Consider the following 17,474-nt stretch of genomic DNA (forward strand, 5'->3'; position numbering starts at 1 on the left):
GAGCAACAGCTCATAACTTTTATAATAACCCCACCCTAACACCTGCGTTAGAGTGGCCTCACCATCTAACCATTATATACTTAGGTGGTAATGACATCCACCCCACTCGTCATCCAGCTGAGGTGATCAAACACCTCAAAGCCATAATTTCTTCTTTCAAGCTCATCAGTGAATCGGTAGTATTCACATTAGTGGAACCTCGCCAACCAAGTAAAGATAATCGTTGGGGAGTAACCCCAGAATACTACCTGAGAGCTGCTAAGTACATAAATTTCAGGCTGAAAAAACGAGTGAGATTGGATGCCACATATATCCAATTTACAGCCAGACCTTACAGACAGAACCTGACCAGAGATGGTGTACACTTGTCAGGGGAATCTAGGTTGCATGTGGTTGACAAGTTAATTAACACCATCAACCATCACAAACGGCTGTGGCTAGCAAGCCAAACTTAACTGTACATAATTGTTTCACTTGTGTGTGCAAGAGCACTCTTATAAAACAAAAAACCCAAAAATACAGCACAACTATATTCACCTTACTGCACCACAATAATCTTTACCCATGTTATTAGGTAGAATTTAGGCTGAGATTGTGCTGAATTTGGTACAAGCCCAGACTAAATAACTTTATAGTTCTTAGTTAGGAATTATTACGACTAGATCTCAACTAGTCAGTGTTGTATGTATTATATTATTTGTGCTGACCCTATACAGGGTGGGATTAAATTTTTGAGATAACTCTGATTGGAGCGTCTCCATAATATTTATCTTGTATGCATTATTTTGTGTATCTATTTTGTGTATTGCTGGATAATCTCCATTAACTCTGATGGTGATATAGAAGAGCTAACCGGACGAGAACTAATGGTGAAGTTCAGACAGTGCATAAAATATCTAGCTATTTGTTGTTAGGTAGGTAGGTACATTCAACCTCAAGTGAGGAAAAATATAAAGTAGCCACCTTAAATTAGGCTACAATTAATGTTACTTATTCACTAATGAACAAGTACCCAAGCTTCATTAGTAATACATATACTAACACTGTGAAGTTTGAACCTAAGCCCAACATGGCTACTCCTGAGCAATTGAGGAGAACCTACATTGGCCTTAAAGGTCATTTGACCAGATTAATTAATAAGGCTGAGGGCTTAACTAAAGATACTCCCATTGACTCTTATCACTTAGAGACATCAGTTAGAGTGGCTGATCTGAAATTTGATCAAGTCAGATCTGCAGGTCAATCTTACCTTGATCTGCTAAATACTGTAGAAACTGATCCTGAGGAATTAAGTCAAATTGTAGACGACATCTCCCAGTATGAAGATGAGACTCAAGATATAATTATCAGGCTATTAGCAAATTATCATCTAAATTAGCAAAACAATCTGGATCCAATACCAGTAACACTGGGTCTCACTTCAATAATCAACTACCCGAGGTTCGTTTACCTACTTTAGACTTACCTACATTTTCAGGATTAGATACAGAAAATTGGGACAATTTTTGGACTTCCTTTGAAGTTCACATCCATAAGAAGCCGTCTCTAGACAAGGTTTCTAAATTTTCATACCTACTTAGTCTTCTCACAGGAGAGGCTAAAAAGGTCATACATAACCTTACTCTTAATGAGAGTAATTATGAGGAAGCTATAAAACTCCTGAAGTTGAACTATTGCAACAAAGAGTTAAGTATAGCTACCCTCTATTATCAATTGCTAGATCTGAATGCACCAAACAGTAGACCAGAGTCACTTCAGAGCTTCAGACTAGAAGTAGAGTCTCTAGTAAAGGCCTTAGGTACTAAAGTTAATATACCTGCTTCAGAATGGTCTATCAAGTTACTATTACAGAGGAAATTACCTCGAAATGTCTTGACAGAGCTCTGCTCACATTATAATACCGAGTTTCTCACTCTCGACCAAATTTTCGAGGGGTTGAGGATCACAGTTAACAGGTTAAAGACTCATGATAAAATTAAACCTGAGTCTAAACCAACTAGTGCTGATATTTCAGTCAAACCTAAACAGACTCAGAGTAAGTCTAATAAATATAAATCCAAACCACCTCCATCCACTGGGAAAAGAAGTGGAAATGTAGGTACATATTCGGTGTCTCCTTCAGAGATAACCAATGACTTGTCTACTAAAGAGACTAAGTCTATTAACCAGAGAAAGTGTCTGTTCTGCAATCAGGAACACACCACTTATCAATGCTCTGTTTATCCTACTTATAATGTTAGGGTTAAAAGGTTACAAGAATTGCACAAGTGCACCAAGTGCATGGGCTCTCATGATCCCAAGAAATGTGCAGTGCAGCTACGTTCCTGCAACCGCTCTAACCAAGGTGTACACCACTACGCCTTATGTAGAAAATCTACTACACCAACCATGACCACTGGAGAGAATTCTACAAATTCTACTGCAGTACAATATTGCAAAGTGCATCACGAAGTAAATGTACTTGCTACTGAGTCAGGCAATAATACTACTTTGCCTACAGCTCAACTTAAACTAATAAACCGAAGATCTAGAATTAACACTAGGGGTCTTTTTGACCAAGGCTCACAGAAAACCTTCATTACACAACAGTTGGTAGATGAGTTAAATTTAAAACCTGCCAAAAGTGTGAGGTTAAATATTTCTGGTTTCTTGTCAAATAGTGGACCTCGTGACTACAAGGTAGTTAAAGTATTAGTAAGACTAGGATCTTCTACTAGTCCAATCCAAGCGGTAGTAGTGGATAAGATTCCTACAGACCTGCAGGTCACAGGATTAGCTCGCACTGCGAGACACCTTAAACGAAACCGCATGAGGCTAGCAGATTATAAAATAAATTCTGACTGCCTCACAGATGTTGGAATACTTATAGGCGCGGATCATTATTACAAGTTTATAACTGGATGCACTAGGCAACATGGTATGAATTTGTTGTCGTCCGCAGGGGGCAAATTGCTCACAGGACCAGTGCTTTTCAGACAAGGTCCAGCGTCCACAAACCAACAATCCAATAATGTAATTGTGGCGTGACTAGGCTTAGAACAGTCACCCCTATGCTTCAGGGAAATATCTGAGGATATTGAGTCTGACCCACCAATACATCGTTTGTGGGATTTAGACACTCTAGGCATCATCCCTGAGCAACCAAGTCCTGATGATACGTGGACTTACCAGCAATATCTGGATACAGTTGTCTACTCAAATAAACAATACTGGGTAAGACTCCCATGGAAGTTGGATCATCCACAACTTCCAGTTAATTATTTTATGGCAGCCTCACAATTGCAGTTTCAATTAACACGACTACAGAAGCAGCCAGACAAACTGAACATGTATCATCAACTTATCCAACAACAACTTAACAATAAGTTCATTGAAGTTGTTGAACACGATGACCGAAAAACAGGTCATTATTTACCTCACCACGCTGTGGTGAAAGACTCATTGACAACACCTATTCGTATTGTCTTTAACTGCAGTGCTAAAGTAAAGCCGAGCAGTGTGTCTTTAAATGAATGTCTCCAAACGGGACCTAGCCTAACACAAAGGCTACATGACGTGTTGTTACGATTTCGCACAGGCATTTTTGCCCATACAGCTGACATCAGCAAAGCCTTTCTCCGAGTAGGATTACAGGAGGAAGATCGTGACTACACAAAATTCCTCTGGTTTAAGGATCCACTGGATCCTAACAGTGAAGTAATCACCTATCGTTTTGCCTCAGTATTATTTGGAGCTATAAGGCAACCATTAGCGACAACTTGTATGTCGACAATTTCCAGGGGACAACTAATGATCAAGCTGATCTGGTAGAAATCTACCATGAGGCTAACCGTGAACTGTTAGGAGCCAATATGCCACTACAGTCATGGGCCTCAAATAATAAACTGCTTAACCAGGTAATCGAAAAAGAATTTCCAGATTATCAGGTACCCAGTCAATTAAAGGTTCTAGGCGTGGAATGGAACACCAGTACTGACGAGATGAATGTCAAGTCAGTACAAACTGATAATTCAACCCTTACCATGAGAACACTGCTCTCATTTGTCAGTCAACCATTTGACCCTTTAGGCCTACTTAGTCCTATTTTAATAAGGGGCAAACTCCTAATGCAGGAGTGCTGGCAGAAACATATGGGATGGGATGATCCGTTATCAAGTGAGTTACAAGCCAAATGGCAAATACTCTCAACGGATTTTAATCAGTTAGGCGTTTTGAAATTTCCTCGTAATGCTTCAGGACCAAACTTACCCACCAATTTGCACGTTTTTTGCGATGCCTCTGGCAAAGCATATGGCGCAGTAGCCTATTTAGTTAACAGTGCACAATCAATTTTACTCACATCTAAAGCAAGAGTTGCTCCCATTAAGAAGAAATCTTTACCTCAGATGGAGTTGACTGCATTGCTAGTGGGAGTAAGATTGGCTCATTGCCTGGCAAAGACACTCAGTAATATCCACTTTGGTGAGATTGTAGTGTGGTCAGACAACGAGGCAGTCTTACAATGGGTAAGAAACAATAATAACAAAACTCCTTACGTCAGTAATCGTGTCAGGGAGATTCATGATTTATCTGCTGGATATAAATTTCCACATGTTCCTACTAAGGACAATCCTGCAGATTATTTATCACGAGGATTAACATTAAAACAACTTGTCAAGTCTTCGCTGTGGTTCAATGGACCTTCATGGCTTGTTGGTGGTCAGTGGCCCAAACAAAAGCCACAAGTCATAGTGACCAATATCACCACTCCCATGAAAGAACCAGAACCTCAACGAATATTAGCCATTGATCCTTATCATTATTCTAACTTAAGCAAATTGTTACGAGTGACTGCACACGTGTTTGATTTCCTTGCTAAGGTAGGAATTCGACATAAGTTTCCCAATCCTATCCTCTACTGGATCAAACGTGCACAACAAGAGACATATGGAAGTGAATATGAGAATCTTCCAGAAAAATTGACTAAATCTCTAGGCATCTGGTACGATGCCAACACTCATAACATACTACGATGTGGAGGACGTTTGCTTCATGCAAAAATTGACTTGGACACAAAGAATCCAATTCTTCTACCTCGTCACCACCTCATCACTAAACTTCTTGTCTTACACCACCATCAATATGGTACCTTACATGGTGGAGTTTTAGATACTCTCACCGACCTTGGACAAAAGTACTGGCTTCCTCAAGGTCGTCAGACAGTTAAGACAATTATTAAATCTCGTGTAATCTGTAAGAGATACGACGCTAGAGTATGTCCTTACCCAGGACCTCCACCACTCCCAGAAGAGCGAGTAGTTCATCTTCGTCCTTTCGAAACCACTGGTGTTGATTACACAGGAGCCTTACTCCTCACTGGTAACCCAGATAATATACCAGTGAAGGCGTACATTTGTCTCTTTACGTGTGCTACAACCAGAGGCGTACACTTAGAGGTCACTCCAGACATGAGTGCTGAAGCCTTCATTCAAGCTTTCCGCAGATTTGCTGCCCGCCGATCGTGTCCTAAATTAATGATATCGGACAACGGTTCTAATTTTGTGGCAGGAGAAAGTTGTTTGCGAGAAGTCTGGAACCATCCAGAAGTACAGTCAGTCCTACAGAGACGACAATGTCACTGGAAATTCATAACACCGAGAGCCCCTTGGCAAGGTGGGTTCTATGAGCGAATGGTAGGCACAGTCAAGAAGTGTCTAAGGAAAACTTTACACCAACAAAAGGTCAGTTACTCAGAACTCCAAACTATTGTTGTGGAAATCGAGGCGCGAGTCAATAACCGCCCAATAACCTACCTGTCTGATGATTTCACCCAGAGAGAACCTCTGAGCCCCTCACACTTGATCCATGGAGGTCTACTGAGCCCTCTCATCCCTTTAGCCGAAGAGGACCCTGTAGACCCGTCACATGTGACCAGAGGAGACTTGGTGGAAAGCTACCAGCATCTTTCTAGAGTTGTTAACAGGTGGAATGAGGTGTGAAATTGAAATTGAAATTGAAATAAGTTTATTGAGGTAAAATACACACAAAGGGATGAGGTAGCTCAAGCTATTCTCACCCCGTTCAGTACAACGTGTTAATATATACATATACACACATCACAAATAAACATATTACCAAACATTCTGAGAGGTAAAAATATACATTTCCTCCCTCACAAGGAGTATGGTATCAGACGTACACACAAATACTTTTATGACCTAGGTATACTGTATAGACAATTTGCAAGACACCTGCAGATAATTCAACAAAATATTACAATCTTGGTGCAAAATTCTTATATCTCTCAAGAATATCATCAACCTTTCCGTTGTGACACATCCAGGCTATTTGTTCAGGAACAGTCCTTATCTCAGTGTTTCTATATACACTAATCAACGGACAATCAAGAATATAATGGGCAAGGGTGTGAGACCTTAACATACCACATAGTTTACACTTCGTGTCATTACCATGAACATCTATCCCATATTCCCAGTAATATTTGTACCCAAGCCTGAGCCGCATGTACACAGAGTCACTCCAAGCATTTCTCCTTTTACCATAAGTGAAATGGGTGTTTTGACTCACATACATGTAGTGTTGCATGGTTTGACTACTCTCATACATTATCTCTCTCCTCTCCACTCCCGCCTGTGCCTGAATATTTCTGATTTTGCTTCTTATTTGTCTCATTGTGAATTCACATTCGATGTCAACTTGTGGTTTTGATGTGGCACGTTTGGCCAAGTCATCCGCCACCTCGTTAAGCACTATTCCAACATGAGATGGAATCCACATGAATTTCACACTATAACCTTTCAGCTGTATCTCAGTTATTCTTCTCTTACAGTCCTCCACTATAGACATGAAGACTGGGTTTCTACTGTTTAAGGACTCCAGTGCTCCTCGGCTATCGACAAATACAAAAACATTTTTGTCGTCATGACGTACTTCCTCCAAACACGCCAGAATGGCCTGCAGTTCAGCTTGTGTGGATGATATATAATTACTAAGCCGGAGTTCAATTATCCTGTCCACAGTCCCAAACTCCGTATAATCCCTTATTAGGACACCACACCCTGCCCTGCCATCCTCCGCCACCGACCCGTCGCAATATACATGTAAACTGTTGCCTCTTGGTAACCGAGATATCATGCTTCCATACAAACACCGTAATTGTCCCGGTTCATGATGAATCTTTTTCACCTTGAGGGGTACAATTTCGACGTCTATTTTCTGTACTTTCCAGGGAGCAGACATATTACACTTTCGAGAGGGTTTACAGCAGTCAAGTACGTCGTATTCCCTGAGGTCATGAGCTAATCCTCTCGTATAGCGAGTCTCCCTCAGTTTCCTGGAAGTGTGTACGTCACTCAAGCAGGTCTGAACGCTCTCAAACAGCTTATCCCCTCCTTTTCTCCGCATGAAACGAATAGATACTCTAGTGTTAATGTCACGGACTCTATCACACACACTCTGTAAATTTAATTCCATTCTCATTATTTCAATCATTGCATTTCTTTGACATCCAAGAATAATCCTCATAGCCTCGTTCTGTATCAGCTCTATTTTTTGAATTCTGCCTTGGCCTGTGTAAGACAATACGGGTGCTGCGTAGTCTATCAGGGATCGAACAGTGCTTATGTATAACATCCGCAAGATAGGTACCCCAACACCTTTACCAGAAAAAGCCAGTGCTTTTAGAGGATGCAGACGGGCTTTACATAAGGTGCTGATATGATTTATTTCAGCATTTTTACTCTCACATGTGTATCCAACATACATGCCCAGATACTTGTACTTCTGTACACGGCTCAGTTCCACACCATTTAGAGTAAGTGTTATATTTCTTCGTTTCCTATACTCGTATTTGGTTTTATCTGCATTTATAACTAAGCCTAACTTGTGACAGGTTGTACCAAGTATGTTAAGAGCATCTTGAATTTTGTTCCCAGAAGTGCCTTGTATAAGAATGTCATCAGCATATATGATCGTCGTGACCCCTGGAGGATACATCTCTGATGCTAATCTGTTCATTAATACATTGAATAAGGTGGGACTTAATACTCCCCCTTGTGGGGTACCTAACTGAAACCTCCGTTCCTCAGACATGTATCCCTGGTAATACACCTGACCTTTTCTGCCTTGCAGGTAATCCCTTATCCAGTGTAGCAATCTCCCTGTTATTCCCAGATTGGCTAATTCGTATAAGATTACTTCCCCATTGGCTTTATCAAACGCTCCTTGTAGATCAACAAAAACTCTACAATTGTCATCCACATTAGACAAACACTTTAAGAGACAATCCGCAGTACTTTTGCCTTTGATAAAACCAAAGAGATTATTGGACATGTTATCACCTACAAGGTAGAGTAGCCTATTTAACAAAATCCTTTCCATCATTTTACAAAAGCAGGATATTAAGGAGACAGGTCTGTAGCCTCCGTTTGACTTAGGGATAGGAATGATGACAGCCTCTTTCCATTTTCTTGGTAACTTTCCCTCTCTATAACTCATATTAAACAAATCAAGTAAGGGATTAGGTTTCATACCGGCTAAATAATTAAGTATGTCATACGTTACTCCATCTTTTCCCGGAGCAGTGGAGCTGCCACTTTTTATAGCATCCAGTAGCTCATCGTGGGTTATCTCAGTGCATGCTATAGATCTTGTATTTAAGGCACATAAAGTTACTCCATTTCTAATATTTTCCCATGACTCAATGGTGACTCTCGTGTCTGCAGGTAAGGACTCCATACCAGCAGCACTTGCCCATTTATCTACTAACTCATTAGCAACTTTCCCTGGATCTGAGTGAGCAATGAATTTAGTCTTACAACCCCTGACTTTATTTACTGCTCTCCATATGTCTTTAAGGTTCTTAGTATTACCAATGGCCTGAGCAAAGTCTTGCCAGTATCTGTCCCGCGCCTCCTTCCTCACCTGACTGCATTCCCTAGCCACTTCCAACATTGTATTTTTCTCTTCATCCCTCCTTCCATTTTTTAACCATGCTTTATGCGCACCCCGTAGCATTCTCTCCCATCCCTTGACTTGCTGATCATTGGAATATTTAAATTTCTTAGGTCCGTGCGTCTTGCTTCCCCTGCCCCCGTTATTTTCCCTCTGTACTAATTTCTCTATGTTCACGACCATGTCCTCGTAAAAACTATCAACGCAGAGCGGCGTGTAATGTTGATACCAATCTCCCATATTTTGAATAAAATAATTTTTCATATCTTTCTTAATATTTAGCCTTTTCCTTTGAAAGTGGACTTGTTTTTTCCCCAGTGGTAATTCAACGTTCAAGGCAAAGTGGTCACTAAGTAGTTCCCGAACAACCCGAGCCTCCCCCATAATCCCCTGAGAGTTTAAAACGCAGGCATAGTCAAGCCGTCCTCCCCTGATGTGAGTTGGTTCATTGTTTCCCAATAGACAGGTATCTGGATGATCTTGTAGAAACTGTAACCACTTGACCCCATTAGCATTAATACTACCCACTGTCCCAAGGCTTGTGTGCCGAGCATTAAGGTCCCCAATGACCAGTGAAGGATTAGTATAAATGCAGTCAGGTAAATAGTTAGCGTCGAAGCAGTTCCTGGATACATACAAATTAACTACAATAAATTCCCCTTCCCTTAATGATAATTTAACACAAACACTCTCTATACCTTGCGTTTTTGATGGCGGTTCTACTAACTCTGCTGGTATGGAGTTCTTAACATAAATCGACGTGCCTCTGATGTTATTTGCAGCGAAGAGGTGAAACCCTTTATAGCCATTTAATTTCAATAATCCTTCATTCCTATCCCCTGTCTCCTGGAGAGCTACAACATCAATATCATTTCCCATCACATAACAATGAACATCTGTAACCCTGTTTCTCAAACCATTAACATTCCATGACAACACTTTCAGTCTAGGGTGATCCATTATTAATCAATTCATTGCCTAAGTCATCCCCAATAAGTTCACTAAATGATAGCCATACCTTGTATAACATCTCCCACCTCCTCCCAAGTTCACCAGTAAAAGCGACATTGCGATTCTCAAGAGATTTTTTCAGCCCTGAGATGTCCATTATTGGCCCAAATGATTCCTTCATTTTATGTGTAATTATAGGGTTCTTCCTTTCACTACGACTACCATCATTCACACACACTTCACTTTCCTTCATTTCATCACTCAATATTTCATCTTTGTCCTCAACCACTATATCCTGATTATCCTTCACCGTTTTGTGATTTTCCTTGACCTCCTGAACGTTTAATTTAGCCTCGATGGACTCGATTCTCTGCCCCAGATTTTGGAGGAACTCACCAACTTTTTTAAGTTCAGCCCACACTTCCTTGACCATATTATTATGACCCTCTCTCTGAGCCACAGTAGCCACTTCACTCACCGTTACACTGTCACTGCCGGAGTCCTGAGTGGTGGCGTGGCTGCTTGTTGCTGGAGCCTGCCTAAGTAAAGGTGACTCCTTTACCCACGCATTCGTCCGGTTCACTGGCACTGTTTGGGGCAGACTGTTTTGCTGTGCTCCCGGTGTCTGGGTAAGAGCTCTTGCTTGCTCTGTAACATTCACCGGCCGGAGAACAGCCATACTCGGCCTCTTGCTACACACAGCCGAGCTCGCATTGTGAACACCTCCACAGTTGCAGCATCTGGGAACTATTTTCTCACCCAGATTCAGTCTGTTTCTACACACAGTAGAGAGGTGAGACTTTCCGCAGAAACGACATCGTGGATCATTTTGACATCTCCAGGATTTATGCCCCCATCTGCAGCATTTCAGGCATATTATGGGCTCTTCCACATACTTTGCTACATGCCTGTAGCCAGCCCCGGTGATGAACACTTTTTCGGGTACGTCACCTCTCACTAGAGCCACCACCTGACTCCTAGCTTCACCTTTAATAAGGTGACGCTTGGCCCACACAAATCGTTGGTCGTCGAGTATAAACTCGGGGTCCAGAATCTGAGGGTATTTATAGATAATTACCTTCGTCAGCTTCTCGTTCCCCTCCGGTATTTCCATAAGAATTCCATCGTATCCTTGCTGGGTAAGATACTCCACTGCCTCCATAGAACCTACCGTTAAGTAAGGTCTGTTTACACCTTCCTTCAGCAGGGGCTCGAACTTGCGGTGTTCTCTTCCGAGTTTGACGGTCCACAGCAGCTTCTGATGATAGGCCAGCGTGCATGAGGCAGGGAAGAGAAGCCTCCATCTCCGCTGATCCTCACCTTCCTGACATCGTTCCGTCCGTTTGTCTGCATCAGTCTCGGCGTCGTTCTTCATTCTTTTATCGTTTCCGTTAAGTGTATTACTGTCCACACTACGCCTTGCCTCCTGTCTTCTTCGTTTCTTCTTATTCCTTGTCAGAACTTCTTGAAACACGCCCTCCTCGTCTGACTGGCTGCTTTCAGAGTCCATGTTAATAACGCCGTGAGAAGTAGCCATGTCTTCTGGTGACTGAGTCTCCATCTCAGTACCCAGCATGGGGGGAGGGGGGGGGGGAAGGTGGTAGGTAGGAATATATTTTCACACATAAACCTAACATTCCCTAATTTAACCCTGTACTCTAATTTCGAGGTAAAGGGGGGTCTAAACCCTCTGGTTATGGGTTAGGATAAGGAAAATAAGGTAAATGGTAATTAAATAGTTTTGGTGAGTTATATCCCTTTCTAACTAAGGTTAGGTTAAGGATGGTTAAGTTGAACTGATGTAGAGAAAATTCCCATTATTATCATATTTTCCATTAACCTCCCTCCCCCCAGGTAATAGAGGTTAGGTTGAGGAAGGTTGAATTATGTGAAAAAAATATGCTACGAGTATGATGCAATGTTGAACCAAGATTCGTGTATCAGAGGTTAGGTCCAGGGCGGTTGGGTTGATGCATAAACAACACCTTCTTCCCATAAATACAATAAATTTGAAGTTAGATAAAGGAGGTTAGGCCCAGGACGGCTGGGTTGATGCACAAATAACACGGTCCTCCCATATTTATGATAAATTTGAAGTTTAATAAATGGAGGTTAGGTCAAGGACTGTTGGGTTGATGCACAAACAACACGTCCTTCCATATTTACGATAAATTTGAAGTTAGATGAAGGGAGGTTAGGTCCAGGACGGTTGGGTTGATGTGTAAAAACAAAACACATACCCAACACTATATCTACAATATTGAACACAGTTCCAAGTTTTAAAGGAGAGGGACTGTTAGGTCCATATCCAAAACATCAGTTTTCTGTGAATATGGTTACAATGTTCAACAAAGATCCTAGCAGGTTAGGCACAGTGCGGATAGGTTCATATCCAAAACTTCAGTTTTTGAAGAAAAATAGGTAAAAGCTCCAAGACTCTTGCAGGTTAGGCACGGGCATTTAGGTACATATCCAAAAAACATCACTTCTCTGAGTATATGTAGTATCAGAGGCTAGGTCCAGGTTCAGATGGAATGGATGAAAATGTGGGTAAAATGGGTTTTTGGCTGTGCTATGATACACAACATTTAGGCATATTTGGTGGAAATTGTCTCCAATTTGATGGCGATAGCTTACATTTCCCCAACTTTAATCAAATCTGCTAGGTCAGGGATAGGTAAGGCTATGTAGGGTAGGTTGGAATATGTGAAAACTCGGGTAAAATGGTCTTTGGCTGAGCTATGTAACAAATCATTTTGGGTATATTGGTAGAAATTGTCTTAAATTAGGTTGAATTTAGGTGAGTAAGCATAAATTTCACGAACTCTAATCAAATCTAGCTTGGGATATGCTAGGTCAGGTTAGGTAAGGCTGTGTAAGGTAAGATGGAATAGGTGAAAAACTTGGGTGAAATGAACTTTGACCATGCTAAGATACAAAACATTTGGGTATATTCGGTGGAAATTGGCATAAATTAGGTAAAATTTAGGTGGGAAAGGCATAAATTTTGCCAACTATAATCAAATCTGACTTTGGATATGCCAGGAGAGGATGGGTAGGGATGTCTAGGGCAGGTTGGAATAGGCGAAAACTCAGCTAAAATAAACTTTGACTATGCTAGATACAAAACATTTGGGCATATTCGGTGGAAATTGGCTTAAATTAGGTAAAATTTAGGTTGGAAAGGCATAAATTTCGTCAACTATAATCAAATCTGACTTTGGATATGCCAGGAGAGGATGGGTAGGGATGTCTAGGGCAGGTTGGAATAGGTAAAAACTCAGCTAAATGAGCTTTGGCCGTGCTATGTTCCAAAACATTTTTGGGTATATTTGGTGGAAATTGTCTTAAATTAGGTCAAATTTATATGGGATAACTTAAATTTCGCCTACTTTAACCAAATCTAGGTTTGGATATGCTAGGATAGGTTAGGTGAGGTTGCGTAGGGTAGGATGGTATAGGAGAAAATGTAGGTAAAAAAATGGGCTTTGGCAGTGCTGTGATACACAACATTTGGATATATTTGGTGGGAATTGCCTTAAATTAGATAGAATTTAGGTGGGATAGCTTAAATTTCGCCGACTCTAACAAAATCTAGGTTTGGATATGGTAGGATAGGTTAGGTAAGGTTGCATAGGGTAGGATGGAATAGGAGAAAATGTAGGTAAAAATGGGCTTTGGCAGTGCTGTGATACGAAACATTTGGGGATATTTGGTGGGAATTTCCTTAAATTAGGTCGTATTTATGTGGGATAGCTTAAATTTCGCAGACTTTAACCAAATCCAGGTTTGGATATGCTAGGATAGGTTAGGTGAGGTTGTGTAGGGTAGGATGGAATAGGAGAAAATGTAGGTAAAAATGGGCTTTGGCAGTGCTGTGATACACAACATTTGGGTATATTTGGTGGAAATTGCCTCAAATTAGGTCATATTTAGGCGGCATAGCATAAATTTCGCCAACTTTAACCAAATCCAGGTTTGGATATGCTAGGTCAGGTTAGGGGAGGTTGTGTAGGATAGTATGGAATAGGAGAAAATGGGCTTTGGCAGTGCTATGCTACGCAACATTTGGGTATATTTGGTGGAAATTGCCATAATTTATGTCGAATTAAAGTGGCATAGCTTAAATTTCGCCAACTTGAACTAAATCTAGGTTTGATTATGCCAGGTCAGGTTAGGTGAGGTCGTGTATGGAAGGTCATATATAATATCTTAGGGTAATGAACTAGTATGTTTAAGAAATAGTGTAAATTTTCCTATTTGGGGTTCGAGCTATATGGCAGACTCATAAAATGTATGGACAGAGGCGACATAGGCTTGTATGTGAGGATATGGGATGCTCATATTTAGTAAGTTTAGCTAGGTTGAATTTAGTCAAATTTGCGTAGTATAAGTATATTTTTGATAGATTTAGATGAATTTAAGTTTTAACAGGATGCATTTTGATAAGATATAGCAAATTTGTCTAAAATTATCATAGAAAATACTGACTCGAACCTAACCCCACCTGCCCTAACATAACTAAGGCTAGAACAAATAAGTCTGTTAGATGGTTTAAATAAATACATAAATATGGTGGTCTGATTGGAGAGAATGTAACAAGGAAGGTATTAATAAGACATAAAAATAGTGGACATATGTTAGATGAATAGTTTAGCACTAATAATGTTGATATCTTAATGGAAAAAGAATGTGTTATATATTGAGCTTATTGGAAGTTATATGAACCATTTTTATATGTGAAATTCTGACTTTTGGGGAGTTGGTTAAACTCAGCATATTATAATTAATGTCCTAAATATACCCCAGAAAAATATCATGCAAATTGTGTATTGTTTGACCCAGTTGGTTGTGTTTGTACATATATAGCACAATTAATATACTTGTGTATTAATTGTGCAGATTATGTATTTTGCATAAGTTTATTGAAATTATGTATTGATTATATTTCTATAAATTGTGTATTGTTTTGTGAAAGTTGTATGTATTAATTGTATATGTTTTTGTATGTGTATTTGCGGAAATTGCATAGTTGTGTATTTAATGAATATGTGCTAGTTATGTATTGTTCAGATTTTGGTAAGTTGTGTATTGATTATATTTTTGAGCAAGTTGTGTAAATGCCGCAATTGTATTTGTGTAAATCGTGTATTTATGCTAGTTGTGTATTTTCATATTTGGGGTAGTTATGTATTGTACGTATTTGTGCTAGATATGCATTTGTGCAAGTTGTGTGTAATAATTATGAAAGATGTGTAATATTGTATAAGTTGTGTATTAATTGCGCATGTTGTGTAATTGCATATGGACGAATTGTTTATTTATACCTTTGCGTATTGATTGTCATTGTGCAAGCTGAGTAATTATATAGCAAGTTTTCTTGTATTAATTGTGCAAAGATGTAAAATAATTGAACAAACTGTGTAATAATTTTTGTGATAATAGTGCATTTATGCAAGTTGTGTTTAATTTGTTGAAGTGGAACTGGTGCAACTGTATTTGTGTGTGAAAATTGTGTATTTTGTGTAAGCTCTGTAATTTGATAAAATAGATCTTCATGGTGTAAGTGTATTTTGGTTTATGAGACAATGTGTGGGTATTTTGTGAAAATTACGTTTGTGAAATTGTGTAATTTTAGTGAAAGAGCATTTTTGATTGTCTAAATGCATAAGCATTTTGATATATTTGTGCAAAATACCGTACTTTGTGTAAATGTCATACTCTGAGTGTACATGCAATATTGTGTAAATGGTATATTTTTGTTTGCAACTGACATATTTTGTATGAAAATCTCATATTTTTATGTGATGGTATATTTAGAGTGTAAATAATATATTTTGAGCATAAATGGCATATTTGGTGTGTAAATGCTGTATTTTCTGTGTGTATGGCATAAATTACATCTGATTAATGGGGAAATGGTGGCAAAAAACTAGGCTATTCTCTATGAATGCATAGGTTTTTGAAGTATGTGTAGGTATGCATGATTGTATTTGCGAGTGTTGGTTTAGAAACAAGTTAGCTGATTTGCGTAGCAAGACTAGGATTTTTTGAGGCGTAGAAATGATTAGCCTATGAATATAGTGGCTAACATCCAGCTGAGTTGCTAGATGGATGAATTGAGGTGCGACATTTGGATATCTATTTGATGGATGTGAGGACAGTTGACTAGCCTATGAACACAGCCACTAATCTGCTGTACTGCCAGATGTGTGGTAACTACTTGTGGATTATAGTAGAATATCTAGATATAGGGTTTTCATAATTGCTGTTGTGTATAAAACTAGAATAAGAGATATTTATTAAAACTATTATTGTAAACTAATACTTAAAGTGGGATCCCTTGGTTGTTTTAAGCATAGGGTGGACATGAATGAGATTGGGTGGAAATATATAGGAGCTGCCTCGTATGGGCCAATAGGACCTCTGCAGTTACCTTTATTCTTATCTTCAGCTCACCTGCTATGCTGCCAGATGTACGATTCTGCTTAAATTGCAGTACGACATTTGGGCTTCTGTTATACTTTTGAACTTATCACTGAATAATGATTACAGTTGTGGATAATTAAAATGTATGTTCTTAAACCTCCGATTAGGTTAGGTGGGGATGGATAGTCTAGTCATTTTTGAATAATAACATCAAAGGTCGCATTGGTTGTCTGGTGACGTCATACATAGTTGACCAGTAAGGTACTGTAATACCTTCACACCTATATGCTAATGACCATCAATACCTTATCCCTATACCTGAGGTCGCTTTTCACGATGTCACTAAACAACAACAATAACTGTTCAGTAGAATGTATTTGTTTGTTATAAATAATATGTTAGGTTAGGTTAGGTTAGGAAGGTTTGATCGGGTTTATGAATAACAGAAAATATAAGTAATGAGCGAAAATACGAGCTATTGTAGCTGAATATCAACTCTGATGAAGCATAGAGTATAGGTGAGGTATTAAGCCTGATTAAGAGTTCACACTTATGTGTGAACCTCCTGGGATCCGCATTTAGCGCGCCTCGCGCCACATTAGGGATGATGACGTCAGAAACGAAGGCTTTATTTCAAAACATGAGAGGCTTGCTTTTCATTGAAGTCACCATGCCTGGCAGGGGACTGTTAGTTTATACAGCAATGTTGGATTAGTACTGAAATCGCATTGAAGTCTCCATGCCTGGCAGGGTACTGTTAGTTTATACAGTAATATTGGATTAGTACTGAAATCGCATTGAAGTCACTACGCCTGGCAGGGGACTGTTTTCATACAAATGGATGATAGTGGGTTTTCAATTTTATTTGCCCTATGCTCAATAAACGATCCTTGAAGAAAGATGGACAAAGCTTAAATTACATTCTCTAGATAGACGAAGAACAAATAGGGGTGACATGATAGAGGTGCTAAAGAATGGACATGATAAAGGGGGATATTAATAGGCTATAAACACGAGATATAATACGAAACAATGGGTATAAATTGGAATAAGTTTTAGATTTAGGAAAAAGACCTGGGCAAATACTCCTTTGGTGACAGAGCTGAACTCATTTCTCGTGTTAATTTGAAATCTTAACTTTG

The sequence above is a fragment of the Procambarus clarkii genome, chromosome 20 (assembly GCF_040958095.1).
Source record: "Procambarus clarkii isolate CNS0578487 chromosome 20, FALCON_Pclarkii_2.0, whole genome shotgun sequence".
Lineage (NCBI taxonomy): Eukaryota > Metazoa > Arthropoda > Malacostraca > Decapoda > Cambaridae > Procambarus > Procambarus clarkii.